Source organism: Lissotriton vulgaris, chromosome 6, assembly GCF_964263255.1.
Source record: "Lissotriton vulgaris chromosome 6, aLisVul1.2, whole genome shotgun sequence".
In the NCBI taxonomy this organism is placed as follows: domain Eukaryota; kingdom Metazoa; phylum Chordata; class Amphibia; order Caudata; family Salamandridae; genus Lissotriton; species Lissotriton vulgaris.
The window spans coordinates 231,491,589-231,507,669 of record NC_141694.1 but is presented as its reverse complement, the minus strand read 5'-3'; positions in this window follow the sequence as shown (position 1 = coordinate 231,507,669).

Here is a 16,081-nt window from a genome sequence, read left to right as displayed (position 1 = left end):
TGATATGTAAATGTAAAGCGCTCTGATACTCTATTTTGGGTCATGTTCGTGCTATATAAAATACTAAATAAATAAAATAAAAAAACACTACTTTTCAGTGGGAGAACACACCTCATGTCCCATCAAATGCTAACAGAGACAAATCAACATGTGGGCAGAGACTAAGTCTCGCCCTCAGCACTACTACTTAAAACTCGTTTTCTGGTGATAACATATGGTCTGATAAAAGATGTGCTGTCAAGACAGACATAAAAAAATATTGGCAAAGACAATAGGTCTTAGTTTAATGTGTAACATATGCAGTATATGTCATTTAAAGCCAGCAAAAGTCAATAGAGAAGGCTATAATTGTAAAGCAGTCCCTCGTGCAGCTCAGTGCAAGCACTTAAGTGGAGGCAGAGCATCCATACAAACAGAGAGTAGCATTAAGTGAGAGATGAATATTCCACCGGGCTGAGCCAAGAAGGGAGAGACAAAGCCTCAAGCGAATTTCTGAATTAGGCAGGTGGAAGAAAGCCAATAGTTGAGACCTAAAGTCCACTCCATATAATCTCCAAGCAATGAGACTGTTTGACAACTGTGCTGACAAAACCCTGATCTATAAGTGGAGGTGGACAATACCCAGAATTTCATATTAGACTGAAAACTAGTATGAAAATGAAACAAAGTCGGCAGGTAAAAGCAGTATGGGAAATCAGAAGTTATGTTGTTCTCCTGTACCCATCAAATGCACCAACGTATTAATGTTAGGAATAGACACTGATGAACAGAATAGTTTAACCATGTAAGATTGTGCAAATGGACTACATTACTGTTTCAATGTAAGAGTGTTGGAGATCCGGATGGGGCGCTATCTTGCCTTAGAACAGAATCTCAATGAAAAATGTAAAACTTTTTACTCTGCATGCAAACCTTCAACTGCATCATTTAGCTCTGCTACCAGTTTTACACTAAAAGAAATTAGGAGAAGGGTGCAAATTGTGCTCTTAGGGCCAGCAAGAGCACTTTCCAGATGTAAGTACATATTTTTTAACCCCACAGCACAAATTTTATATTAGACAATTTTATAACCCGCTCAAATACCCGGTGGGTGCCTTGGCGCTAGCAACACTGTGGCAGGAAGACTGAGATAAGTCTGAGGCTCGTTATGAAGAGTTAAATTGCCAAGTCTTGAGCATCTTATTGAAGCTCAAAACTTTTGGGGAAGTTTTAATATGTAAAGGAAGGTTATTGGAGGCTTGAGAGGCTCCCCGCACAAAGCTGTGGCTGTGCCATTGTTCAAAAAATGGACCAAATATTTACACAAGAACCCAAATACCCCGACAGCCTGGCACAATGTTGCAGACTGGATGAAGGACAACGGTCTGAACACTGACAAGAATGAAGTGCTGATCTTTGGCAGCCATGCCTTCCTCTGGAACAAAAAAAGAATTTGGAGACAGTTGCACTCCCTTTTCCAAAAAAGTTTGTTAATTTTAAAAAAACGTATCCTTTTATTTGGGTGCTGTAGAGTGTCACCTCAAATCATGAGGTGTTTAGCGTAAATACTATAGAAAGCGTCCTTCACCAGGGAAGGACAAACTCATATTAGCACTCCTAGGCCATTGTGTCGCTTTTACAAGGTCGTCATTCACTTTATCATTTTCAGGTTTGAATTATTCATCAAGTGTTCCAATCGTAGAATTTCAATAAATTTCAATCATCATATACTTCATTTCATATATACATTATGAGACGTGTTTGTTAACATGCTACTTCAAAGTAATTTCAAAAGCCCAAATGAATTTCGAGCCCAGCCCTTTGTCAGGGTGTAAGCCCTACAAAGAAAATAATATGCGCTTTATGATCCAAAAACTGAATGAATGCGCAGAATTAAATAAAATAGGCAACCTGCGAGGCTGGTGTGAAATGCGCGATGCGATGGTGAAAGTGAAATAGGAGCTAAATACTGGATATACAGGGCACAAAGAAATCATCAGTGAAAATGTGAAGAAGGTTACTGTTCAATACCCCAAAAATTCATCAAAGTACCCAAAGAATTTGTGCTGTCGCTAATGCGTAACCATATGTGAACCGAAAATAACCAAATCGTGAATTAGTCCACTAATGCGTGGTGGTGTAACTAGAAACAACGGAAAAAACAGAAATAACCCACCGAGAACGTCAATAATCGCCAAAGTTGCGGGGAGTTCAACGTGAATAGTTAAACCAGAATACGCTGTTGATTGTGTTCTAAGAACTCAAAAAAAAAACGGTTTTCTAATGAATGGTCCCATACGGGGCATACATACATCACATACCTGCAAAGCTCGCTGTAAACACCCACCTACAACGCTTCATGGATGTATTCAAATGCATAACACCAGTGCATCGGAAATAAATATAGTGAAACTCCACAGCACCCAAATAAAAGGATACCTTTTTCAAAATTAACAAACTTTTTGGGAAAAGGGAGTGCGATTCGACACAGTCTGCCACAGCACCCTTTTACAACGCCTCAGCAACATCGGAATACATGGAAAAGCACTTGAATGGATCACCTCGTTCCTCACCGGAAAAACCCAGAGAGTCCGCCTTCCACCATTCAAGTCCGAGGCCTCCGAAGTCATCTGTGGCGTACCACAAGGATCCTCTCTCAGCCCCACCCTCTTCAACGTATACATGAGCCCCCTCGCGACCATCGCCCGCCAACACAACCTCAACATCATCTCTTACGCGGATGACACTCAGCTGATCCTTTCTCTCACCAAGGACCACAACACCGCCAAAACTAACCTACACGAAGGAATGAAAGAAGTTGCTGAATGGATGAAACACAGCCGTCTGAAACTGAACTCAGATAAAACAGAAGTCCTCATCCTAGGTACATCCCCCTCTGCATGGGACGACTCTTGGTGGCCGGAAGCCCTTGGAAAAGCACCCATCCCGACAGACCACGCACGGAACCTAGGCGTTATCCTGGATTCTTCACTTTCAATGAACAGACAAGTCAGCGCCGTATCCTCATCCTGCTTCAACATTCTTCGCATGCTCAAAAAAACTTTTCGCTGGATCCCCACCGAAACAAGGAAAACAGTCACCCACGCTCTGGTCACGAGCCGACTGGACTACGGAAACACCCTCTACGCAGGCACCACCGCTAAACTTCAAAAGAAACTCCAACGAATCCAAAACGCCTCAGCCAGAATCATATTAGACATCCCACGCAACGAACACATCTCTGGTCACCTGAAAGACCTCCACTGGCTACCCGTCAATAAGAGAATCACTTTCCGACTGCTAACCCACGCACACAAATCACTCTACGACATCGGACCAGAATGCCTCAATTCAAGACTGACCTTCTACACCCCCTCCCGCCAACTACGCTCCTCCAGCCAAGCCCTCGCCACTATACCTCGCATCAACAAGTCCACTATGGGAGGCAGATCCTTCTCCTACCTGGCTGCTAAAACATGGAACTCACTCCCCACTCACCTTCGCCTTACCCAGAACCACCTAGCTTTCAGAAAGCAACTTAAAACGTGGATATTTGACAAGTAATCCTCCCCCCCCCTCCTTAGCGCCTTGAGACCCTCTGGGTATGTAGTGCGCTATATAAATTCTCTGACTTGACTTGACTCTCTCCAAACTCTTTTTTAGTTATTCACCGCTGATCTACATAGTCTGCACCCATTGGTTAAGAATGTTATAAGAAGACAGAGCAAATGTAACTGGAAACAAGCCGATACGTTTGGCTTCTTACCAGAAAACAGAAACCATATTTACTTGTTAATCCAAGAACCAGAATGTTTTTCTTCAAGTACAGGATCAGTACAATCCAACATTAAGCAGTTACTATTTGCAGCGAAAAGAGAAATCAATCAGCGACTTCACACCAATACTCTAACACAATATCACAAAGTTCAAGGGATACCAAGGGGCTTACAAATACCACTTACGTCTACATTGTGCAAAAACAATACACGATTCACTGAACGTTGGTATGGTATTTTAAATAAATGCTCAACCTATTTGATTCTTTTAAATGTGGAAGAATTTTCAAAAATACTGGAGGAACTCAAAAAAGAGGTGACACAACTCAAACAAGAATTGAGTGATAAATTATCCTGCGAGGAATGGGTTAAAACTCTCGAGGACATAAATTCCCAGTTGGAGAAATACACCAAAGCAATAAATGAAAGAAAGCTTCAAAAGTTCAAGCGGGACACTGTAGACTATATATTGGGAGAGATCTACAGTTGGGCCGAAATTTACGCCTCCCGGAGACAACAAAAACCATCCAATAACCGATCTACAGAGGGAGAAACGTCCACATCAGATAAATCACAACAGAGAGGACACCACAGAGGACCACCGCCAAGAAACAGCAACTTTAATAAAGGCAATGGACCTTCCACCTCAACCACAGAAAATATAGAAATCGTTCCTTTTATAGGAAGAGGCCAGGATACACCCGTCGAACCAGGAGGGCAAAGTTCAAAGGAAAAAGAATTACCAATAATCAAATCCACCAGAAATCAGAGAGTTTCATTAACATTTCGAAAACGGAATTATCAGGATTTCAAATTCAAATTTTACAAAAAGGCATGTCTTATGTTCCCACCTACAAATCAAAAGAATTAGAATCACAGATTTGTTTGTGTAAATTCTTGAGAACTTTACGGTTAAAGCATTTTTTCAGGAACAGAGTTGACCCCAAACCAAAAGAAGAAAAAAGGGACTTTGCTGGATTTAAAACCCAAAAGTTCATTTGTGGCACCTTTGAGTCATAAAGTTTTAGACTCATTTGAGACAGTAGTACAGAGAGAACTGCACAATATATTTAAAACAAAGGAAAGGAGAAGACCCAACTTAACAATAAAGGAATGGAATACTATCTCAAAATTGGCTGCAAATGAAAACATCATGTGTTGTAAGGCGGACAAAGGTGGAGCCCTAGTTATTCTAGATACTGATTCTAGATACTGATTTTTACTTAAACAATGTGGCAGCACATGTCACTGACAACACCATTTATTTGGAACTAAACTCAAACCCAATTAAAGAATTTAGCAGAGTATTGAATGTCATTATTGACAAAGCATCAACCATGGGAACTATCAATGAACAAGACAAACAAAATCTTGATTAAGGACAACCGAAGCACACCTTATCTATATGATCCCAAAAATCCATAAAAGCTTGGCAAAACACCCCTTCAGACCTATTGTGAGTACCCGGAATTCAATACACGAACCAATAGGAAAAAACATTGATCGACTCCTACAATTCAGTGTTCAAAAAATGTCAACATACTTGCAAGACACTACGGATTTTTTAGTTAAAATCAACAACATCAAGATTGATGAGAACATTCAAACGTTAATGTGTACCATTGACGTGACTTCGTTTTATACCTCTATCCCTCATGATTTGGGACTCCCGGCGATGGAATCCTTCAATATTGACAGCTACAAAAATGAAGATTTAAAAGTATTTCTGTTTGAACTCATGCATTTAACACTGTATCATAGCTATTTTACATGGCATTTATGTACTCAACTATCAGGGACGACTATGGGAAATTGCACAGCTCCTACATACGCGAAACTTTTAATACACTGGTTCTAATTGGATCATATACTATCTAAGGCCGCCTGGCAAAACAATTTGATTACCTACTATAGGTATATTAATGACATATTTCTGATTTGGAAAGGTGGAGAAAGTGACCTACTTCAGGTCATCAGCCAGATGAACACTATTGATGAAAGAATTCAATTCACACATACCATCAGTATGGAAAGAATGTCCTTTCTATATGTTGACATCATGCTACAAAATCATAAACTGGTTACTTCAGTGTTTATCAAGCCAACTGACCGGAATACGTTTTTTACACTTTTTCAGTTTTCACCAAATAAGTTTGAAAAACCTTCCTTACTCACAATTGCTCAGAGTGAAACGTATCTCTTCATCTGAGGAAATATACAATGAGAACAGCAAAAAAAATGATATTCAAATTCAAATAAAGAGCATATCTGGCATCTATCCTACAGGAAGCAGAGGACAGAGTTAAATAGAAAGAAAGGGGGCAGATACTTAAACCTAAAATTCGAACAGGACCTAATGATTAGAGACTGGTATTTGAGTCAAAATTCTCAACAAGGAGCATCAAAATTAGACAAGTCATTCGAAAATACTGGCCATTGCTCCAGGCAGAAACAGATTTTAAGGGAATATTCCAACAATTTCCTATTTTTGCTTATCAACGGGCCAAAAATTTGAAGCAACTACTGTATAGGAATACTAACACACTGAATCAAATTCATACAGGAACTGTTCCGTGTCACAATTGTGGTAATTGTAATAACATCATAAGAGGTACTACGTTGATGCATCCCACTCAAGGCACCCCAATCAAATTGAAAGTGACAGCAACCTGGGATACTAGCAATGTAGTATACCTTCTAAAATGTCTGTGTGGATTACCCTATACACAAAAGTAACATACGCATGAGAAACCACAAATCGACAGTCGGTACACATTTCACAGATATGAACCACAACATAAGCAAATTCAGGTATATTGTATTGGAACAGATAAAGGAGAAGAAAGGAATAGACAATAAGAAATTACTACTACAGCGAGAACTGTATTGGATACATAGACGCAATTCGCTGCACCCTAATGGGTTAAATGTGCGATTGGAATTTAGCTGTTTTTTGTAAATGATCTGCATTGTACTGAGACACAGTACTGTGTATTGTAATTTTAAGCAAAGGTGCACCACAACAAAGACATGTGTAAACTAAGGTCTTCTAGTTTGCACACAAGATATAATCAAAAATTGCATATGAAATAAAAAAAAATTCAAAAAAAGATATTTTTTTATTCACTCCAAATGTTAAAGGACACAGCCGACGCGTTTCGTCCCTGCGGGGACTTCTTCAGGACTGTATTACAACAAGACAAAATACATATAAACACATCATTAAAATTGTAAAGTGTTTGTAAACTCAGCCGAGCTACAAATTATTACATGATTAAAAACAAGCGCATGTCAGTGTGAATATGTCTTGGACATATTTTCTGCAAGGTACTAAGAGCATATAGAACATTAGGTTAGAGTAATTGTTGAAAATAGCAAAGAGAAAACCCCTAACATAATTATATACATTTTATACATTTAACATGTCCTTATTGTTGCCATCATGTAATTCATCATGTGGATACTGTAGGATTCTAGGCAAGTAGACCAATTTATCCTATGCGTGTGAACTTGGAGAGATAATATCACAATCCCAAACAATGAATGAACACAGATCATAACTACCAAATATTTGCTTAACAATTCGGTATGAATATCAATTAAATACAGGCAACATGCCTACTGGAGTTACAAAACATCTCCTAAGGAAAGCAAGAACCCTAAGAAAATTATAACAAAGAAACTGTAGCAGATATAGTGGTTAGTGAAATCTAGCTCAAGGAATTAAGGATAGATAACAAAGGTGAGTAAATGTGTCCTGAGGTATTGATACCGCTGAGTGGAGACCTACCAAAGTTAGTTGTTGAGGCTCCTTGGACGCGACGATATGTTATTAAAGAAGCAAGGTTGCAAAAAGATGACCAGGTCGTATAGAGTCTCAGGATCACTAGTTCGAAACCATCAAGTATGTCGTTCGGTTTAATATATCTAACAGAAGTGAAAACAAAAGAAGGAATAATGAAAGCAGGGCCAATTATAACTAAGAGGGTGCGTACAGTGGTAATGGTCAAGCATACTTACAGGACGTTATTCTGTTACGGTTAGTAAGAGGACCCAAATTCCGTGGGACAAGCATCCATTAGTTGATTGTAAGCTATTTAAAAACATAAGGGAGTATTATGAATACAGTAACTATTAAACGTGTTGTACATAGCATCTACGTTGAAGGGGAGGCGGTTGATGTTATCAGTCCAACATTTTATTCAATCACAAAATAATTGAATAGGTCTGGTGGCAGAAATATTCTACATGCAATATCTGTAATCCTAAAACGAATGCGTTGCACCACTAGGGGGAGCCCCAATATCATCTGTAGGCCATAATCATATGTAGGCTGTGGGGTTTTAGGTTTAAACCTATAATAACTGATAAAACCCCACTGAAAGAAAAATAGCCCTCACCGGTGAAAAGATATAAACACTGAAAAAACACCTGCACAACCACAAACTAAATGCCATTCAAAGAAAGGAAAAAGAAAGTGAAAGAGTCATTTTGTTCTTACTGAAGGGGTCAATAAAATGTAACTTTGTTATGCAAGCTAGCAGTAAGCAGTAAGAAAGACTGGCTAACATTATTCTGCTTGAGTTTTGTTCTTTAGGGATGCCACTAAAATATTGTTTCTTCTTCCTTTTACTTTTTTCAGTTTTATGGCCTTTGGTCTAAAGATGCAGGGTTTAGTTTCACGTTTTAGGTTTAGTTTAATTATTTTATAAACTGTAGAGAATCAGGACATATCAAACTCACATTTGATATTTTGGCTGCATTTGTAAAGAGTGTAATGAGGCACAAACTGTGATAACAGCACTTAACTCTGTCGGGCTTAGGCTACTATCCACTGCTTCCACACATCAGATGGGCCATACACTGGACCCCATTTTCTCTAACTGGGAAGGTGCTGTGGTCTTACTCCCAATCCAGATAGTCTGGTCAGACCACTGTATTGTCCCGTTCGAAATAGAATCTACCCCTCCGCCTATTAAATCTAATAGAGCTTTACCTATTAAGCGCAGGGTCTGGAAGAAATTCTCTTATGAACTATTCGAACGCGCCTTACTTAACCATCCCATGCCCCAATGTAACACACTTCAGGAAACATGGAACAGTTATGAAAATTGGATGGCCATGGCTCTGGATGAAGTAGCTCCATGGGTGTCTAAACCCCCGACTAGGCATTCCAAAACAGCTTCATGGTTCTCTGAAAAACTTAGATTGGCGAAAGCCAAATGCAAAACGTTAGAGCGGAGGTGGAGATTGAATTATGCCCCTGAACTCAAAGAAGAATATAAAATAGAGATAAAGAAATACCACAAGCTATTAAGGTCAGAAAAGGGCATCTACTTTAAAAATAGAATCGAATCAGCAGACAACCCCACCAAAGAACTTTTTGGTATTTACAGAGAACTCACGACCCCATCCAGGCTTGAGGCTCAAGACGTCTACTCTAAGGAATTATGCGATCTTGTAGCCGATTATTTTGTGGACAAGGTGGACAAAATTCATGACACCTTCACAGCTAGTAACAATCTGCCAACCAGTTTTGGGACTAATGTAGCTGTTTCCACACAAAAATCGCGGCTATCATGCTTTACAACGCCAGAAAGAAACGAACTTCTAGGTATTGTTAAAAGCATACAATCCGGATCTCCATCTGACTCATGCCCAGTGGCGCGGTGTAAAGGTGTTATGGAAAGCATGCTAATCGATCATATTAGCCACATGATCACTCTGTCTTTTCAAGAGTGTCATGTACTGGAAGCATGGAAGACTGCCCAGGTCATCCCCCTAAAGAAAAAACCTAACATCCCCATTTCACAACTGCAAAACCTTCGCCCCATCTCCCTTCTTCCCTTCTGTGCAAAGATTGTGGAGAAAATTGCTAATAGACAGCTCATGAAACATCTAGAAGAAGAAACCCATCTCCACTCATCCCAATCTGGTTTTAGAACCGGCTACTCGACGGAGTCAGCCGTTCTATACTCCACTGAGCGCATAAGGCAGATAGCGGATGAAGGCGAGACAGCAGCATTAGTTCTATTAGATCTGGGTGCAGCGTTTGATACCGTGCTGCACTCCACGCTGCTGTCTCGCCTGATGGAGATGGGGGTGACGGGGTCAGCGCTAGCATGGCTGAAGTCCTATCTAGCTGATAGAAGCTTTCAGCTACATTGTCCTCCCTTCAGATCATCCCCACGCAAGGTAAGCCATGGGGTTCCTCAGGGCTCAAGTTTGAGCCCCACCTTGTTTAACATCTACATGGAACCCCTGGCTCGCGTGGTGGAGGCGTTTGGGGTGGACATTGTTAGCTACGCCGATGACACCCAGTTGGTGTTTAAACTCACACCCGACTGTAGTCAAGATGCCATCAACTTCTCGAACTGTATGTCAGCAGTGGCAGTATGGATGAACGACAACTGCCTACGCCTTAATGGCGAAAAGACAGAGTTGTTGGTGGTCGGGAGAGCAACATCCTCATGGTCAAGGCTTTGGTGGCCCAGTGAACTTGGGGACCCCCCCATTCCGAGGGAGTCGGTACGTAACCTTGGTGTTATGTTAGACACCGACCTCTCGTATAAGACCCATGTTAATAAAGTCACAGGGAGATGTTTTGGTCTACTCAAGGTTCTGCGTAAGGTCTTAGACCTCCTACCTGCAGTAGCCAGAAAAACCATTGTTCACGCCTTAGTGACTCCTCACCTTGATTACGGCAACGCCATGCTGTTAGGGCTAAGCCAAAAAGCACTTCATCAACTTCAATGCGCGCAAAATGCTGCTGCACGTTTAGTGCTTGGCCTCCCGCGCAGAGCATCAGGAAAGTCTGCATTGGCTAAACTCCACTGGCTCCCCGTCAGGGAGCGTATTAAATTTAAAGCCCTTTGCTATGCACATCGCATAGCCCAGAACAAAGGTCCGGACTATCTCAATAACCTCCTGACCATACATCGCCCTACTCGCAATTTAAGATCTTCTGGTGCGATGTTGTTTAAAACTCCTCGTATTCGTAGGGCCAGAATGGGCGGACGCTCATTCAGGAGCTTAGCCCCCAAATACTGGAATGCTCTACCACTGAATTTGAGGATGGAGCCATCTGAAACAGGATTCCGGAGGAAATTAAAAACATTCCTCTTCCCCATTTCATAATCCCGTTCTCTCAGGTCCTCTGTTGAATTTTATCAGTGATTAGCGCGGGGACACACTGTTCTATGTGTAGCCAGGCGCTCTATAAATGTTTTATTATTATTATTATTATTATTGATTCTTTCACTAATAGGTAAAATAGCTAGTTTCATAAAAATCTTTCCTAATATGTGTATCACATTTACCCACAGAGAATGGGTAAAAATCCTTAATACATCAGACCATAGTTTCTAGTGGGACAGTATTGATAGTAGGTGAATTCCCAACACCTCAGGCTTTAAACATTAAAGGCAAGGTATAGTGACAAGTATATATATTACCAAGCATCTGGGATAGTGGTGAAAACCTGACACTAGACTTTTGGAACGCATGGAACGCAGTGTCACTTGTTATGCTCTGCAAAAAAGGTTCTTTCCAAGTTCAACAAAGATTGGAGTGATATTGTTTGTATTTTTAGTGATTCAGCTACGTATATAAAAAATGTGTGTGATTACCTGTCAAAATTGATACTCGAGCTGAAGTGATTCCCTGTAGGAGATCCTTGCCACTTGTTAGATGGTATGCTGAAAGCATCTTTACAATCTTCAGCGTTAATGAGGGATGCTATTGACTTTTTAGTCCATTCTGGTACACTGTTTTCTTATGCCCAGGAACTAAAACACAAATATTTATCATTTCGTGCTTTATGTGGCATCAAAGAAAGAGTCATCCCAACTGTGTCCCTTAGCTGACGGTTCTCAGCCCAAGGGGCTATGAATGCTGAGAGGGCCTTTTCACAGTAGTTTACATGGGAAGGAAAGCACGAGCGCACATGACCAAAGACTCACTGAAGAAGTATTGTATGGTGTACTGCAATAAGATTAATTTGCAAAAATCTCTTTGGACGTTATGTACACTATACGTACACTGTCTATATACCATGTTCTTTCAGTGCAGAAAGCAAGCAATGATAAAAGCAAAACATTCCATAAACACCGGAAAAACACCTTTTCTGTTGTTTTTAGTGGTGTGAAAGTGTGTAACCACTGATAACAACTGTTTTTTAAGATATTGAAAACACTGAAAAAACCCCACCAGAATTTACTAAAAATAGAAACTGAAAACAGGACAGCCTAATCATATGGTAAGAGGAATGTAAACATGGCACTTACATGCGGATGCGCGTTTTATGATGAAGCATCCAAAGAAGCCAGTTCGTGCAAGGATTGCGGCGAGTCAAGGATAGTGCTGGAATGTAAAGGACGAGGAGAAATGAGAGTCACGTTACCCCTGTATATTGCCGAAAGTGGCCGTGTCGGATCGAAAGGGGAGAACAATTTTTAACCACATATTACCTTAGCCCTTTATTCAGTGGCTCCAATCGGCATTTCCTTTTTTATTTTATGTTATGAAACAGTACGTAGTGGTTCGAATACAGCGGCCGACTCTAGATGAAAAGAGAAATTTATATTGATATCAAGCAAGTTGCAGGGCAGATGTGAAGAGACTTGAGTCTAATCTCGGGGCTCGAATATCTAACTTCCACATGTCAGGCATCAAACAACAGAAAACGCATCCCAAATATGGGCGTACTATGATTATATTACCAACTTAACCACCTCACCTATCCCCAGAGTGTAGCTATACCGGGACTCTAAATGTATTTACTCGTCTGATCGTCGTTTAATAAGTAGGGCTTCATTTACTAATGTCCATCCCCCGTTCATCGTGAACATAATGGTGACGGGGTTAGAGAAGATCGTGACCAGAATGCTGGGACGAGGTTAAAAAGAAGGCTATGTGTGCACTACACGTCCAGACTAAAAAGCCTCACCTGTCCCCAGTGTTCAACTAAGCTGAATGTATATCCTTACTTAATCAGGGTTTGAAGGTAGGACTTAAATTATCGATGTCCGCCCCCCGTATAACGTGCACACAACACTAAGCCTGGGAAAAAAGAATATTTGTGTGCAATGCCCACACGGACTAGGGGATCAAAACTTCCAGGTACACCGGCTACATTAGCATAATCAAACCATCCAATCCGCCCGAATGCACGACAACATAATTTGACTAGTGGGGAAAGAAGAGCCTTAGAAAACTTAAAAACGGACAACACACTAGTCATACGGGAGGCAGATAAGGGAGGAAATGTTGTTTTGATGAGGAAAGCAGAGTACTTTAAAGAAATTGACCGACAATTGTCTGACACCTCTTGTTACACCAAGTTAACACACAACCCGACAGCCTCACTTGGAGCTCATATAAATATGAGACTGACTGATTGGCAGGAAATAGGCCTGATCAGCGAGGAGGAATGTAGATACTTAAGGGTGACAGATCCGACTTTCCCATGTATATACATTTTACCCAAAATCCACAAGGGGGGCCCCTTTCCTCCGGGCCGACCCATCATTTCGGGTGTAAATTCCCCGACTGAAAGACTATCGGAGTATGTGGATGTGTATATACAGCCCTTTGTCCAATACCTTCCCTCATACATCAAGGACACCAAGGACATTCTAGCGAAATTTGAAGAATTCGTATGGGCTGACAACTTAGTTTTTGTCACACTGGATGTCACCAGTCTCTATACTTCCATCAAAAAGGAATTTGGTATGAATGCCCTCGAATTCTATCTGGGACAGAGAGCAGCAGAACACCTGGGCCATAATGAGATATTGCTGGAAATTACCATCTTGTAACATATGCCGCCGCCATTAGTAAATGAAGCCCTACTTATTAAACGACGATCAGACGAGTAAATACATTTAGAGTCCCCGGTATAGCTAAACTCTGGGGATAGGTGAGGTGGTTAAGTTGGTAATATAATCATAGTACGCCCATATTTGGGATGCGTTTTCTGTTGTTTGATGCCTGACATGTGGAAGTTAGATATTCGAGCCCCGAGATTAGACTCAAGTCTCTTCATATCTGCCCTGCAACTTGCTTGATATCAATATAAATTTCTCTTTTCATCTAGAGTCGGCCGCTGTATTCGAACCACTACGTACTGTTTCATAACATAAAATAAAAAAGGAAATGCCGATTGGAGCCACTGAATAAAGGGCTAAGGTAATATGTGGTTAAAAATTGTTCTCCCCTTTCGATCCGACACGGCCACTTTCGGCAATATACAGGGGTAATGTGACTCTCATTTCTCCTCGTCCTTTACATTCCAGCACTATCCTTGACTCGCCGCAATCCTTGCACGAACTGGCTTCTTTGGATGCTTCATCATAAAACGTGCATCCGCATGTAAGTGCAATGAATACATTCCTCTTACCATATGATTATGGCCTACAGATGATATTGGGGCTCCCCCTAGTGGTGCAACGCATTCGTTTTAGGATTACAGATATTGCATGTAGAATATTTCTGCCACCAGACCTATTCAATTATTTTGTGATTGAATAAAATGTTGGACTGATAACATCAACCGCCTCCCCTTCAACGTAGATGCTATGTACAACACGTTTAATAGTTACTGTATTCATAATACTCCCTTATTTTTTTAAATAGCTTACAATCAACTAATGGATGCTAGTCCCACGGAATTTGGGTCCCCTTACTAACCGTAACAGAATAACGTCCTGTAAGTATGCTTGACCATTACCACTGTACGCACCCTCTTAGTTATAATTGGCCCTGCTTTCATTATTCCTTCTTTTGTTTTCACTTCTGTTAGATATATTAAACCGAACGACATACTTGATGGTTTCGAACTAGTGATCCTGAGACTCTATACGACCTGGTCATCTTTTTGCAACCTTGCTTCTTTAATAATATATCGTTGCGTCCAAGGAGCCTCAACAACTAACTTTGGTAGGTCTCCACTCAGCGGTATCAATACCTCAGGACACATTTACTCACCTTTGTTATCTATCCTTAATTCCTTGAGCTAGATTTCACTAACCACTATATCTGCTAAAGTTTCTTTGTTATAATTTTCTTAGGGTTCTTGCTTTCCTTAGGAGATGTTTTGTAACTCCAGTAGGCATGTTGCCTGTATTTAATTGATATTCATACCGAATTGTTAAGCAAATATTTGGTAGTTATGATCTGTGTTCATTCATTGTTTGGGATTGTGATATTATCTCTCCAAGTTCACACGCATAGGATAAATTGGTCTACTTGCCTAGAATCCTACAGTATCGACATGATGAATTACATGATGGCAACAATAAGGACATGTTAAATGTATAAAATTTATATAATTATGTTAGGGGTTTTCTCTTTGCTATTTTCAACAATTACTCTAACCTGATGTTCTATATGCTCTTAGTACCTTGCAGAAAATATGTCCAAGACATATTCACACTGACATGCGCTTGTTTTTAATCATGTAATAATTTGTAGCTCGGCTGAGTTTACAAACACTTTACAATTTTAATGATGTGTTTATACGTGTCTATCTTCATTGATAGAAAAAGCTTTATTCGAGTTATACACTCATAAAAGCACACACATAAAAATGCATACATTTCTAAAAGCATCAACATCGTATGACAATAATTTTATAATTAAAAATACATGATATATAAAATAAAAATTGTTATCGGTTAGAGTTAAAAATAGCTTTTTCATGATATGCGGAAACTAAATGCATGTTACAATATAGCAACCTACAATTTGCGGACCATTCCTAAGTTTATACAATAGGAGCTGATACCATACATATTAGCCGCATTTTTAACATATTTAAAATTCATATATATCTCCCAGTTGTTGTCTGCAGGGATAAGTCGTACATAGGAAAGTGTAAAAATCATAGCACATTAGAGGATAGAGCCCTCCTCCTTATAGACCAAGCCCACCCCAGATATTTAGCAGTTCCAACTACAATTGGTATTTCAGTGGAGGAACAAATAATTCTCAGCCCCTCAACACCACTTTGGACACCGAGGTTCCTACAAACTGGTGCCAGCCAAGAATTTCTTGGATTTACATAAGCATCGCATAAAAAAAGAAAGTGTGCGATGCTTTCCTTAGGGGCCCCACATGACGGACAACATGAGTCGCTATTAGTTCTCCATCTCGACGTCATGCACCTCAGGGGGAGAGAACCTGCCCTTAATTGGAAAAATAATTTCCTGTCTAATGGGACAGTTATGCTGTCCCAATATTTTTCTAGGGAAGGTCTTTGTTTAATTTCCAAAAATTTGCCCCCCATGGATTCCGAGGATACGCTCCTCCAAAGTTTCTGGTCGACA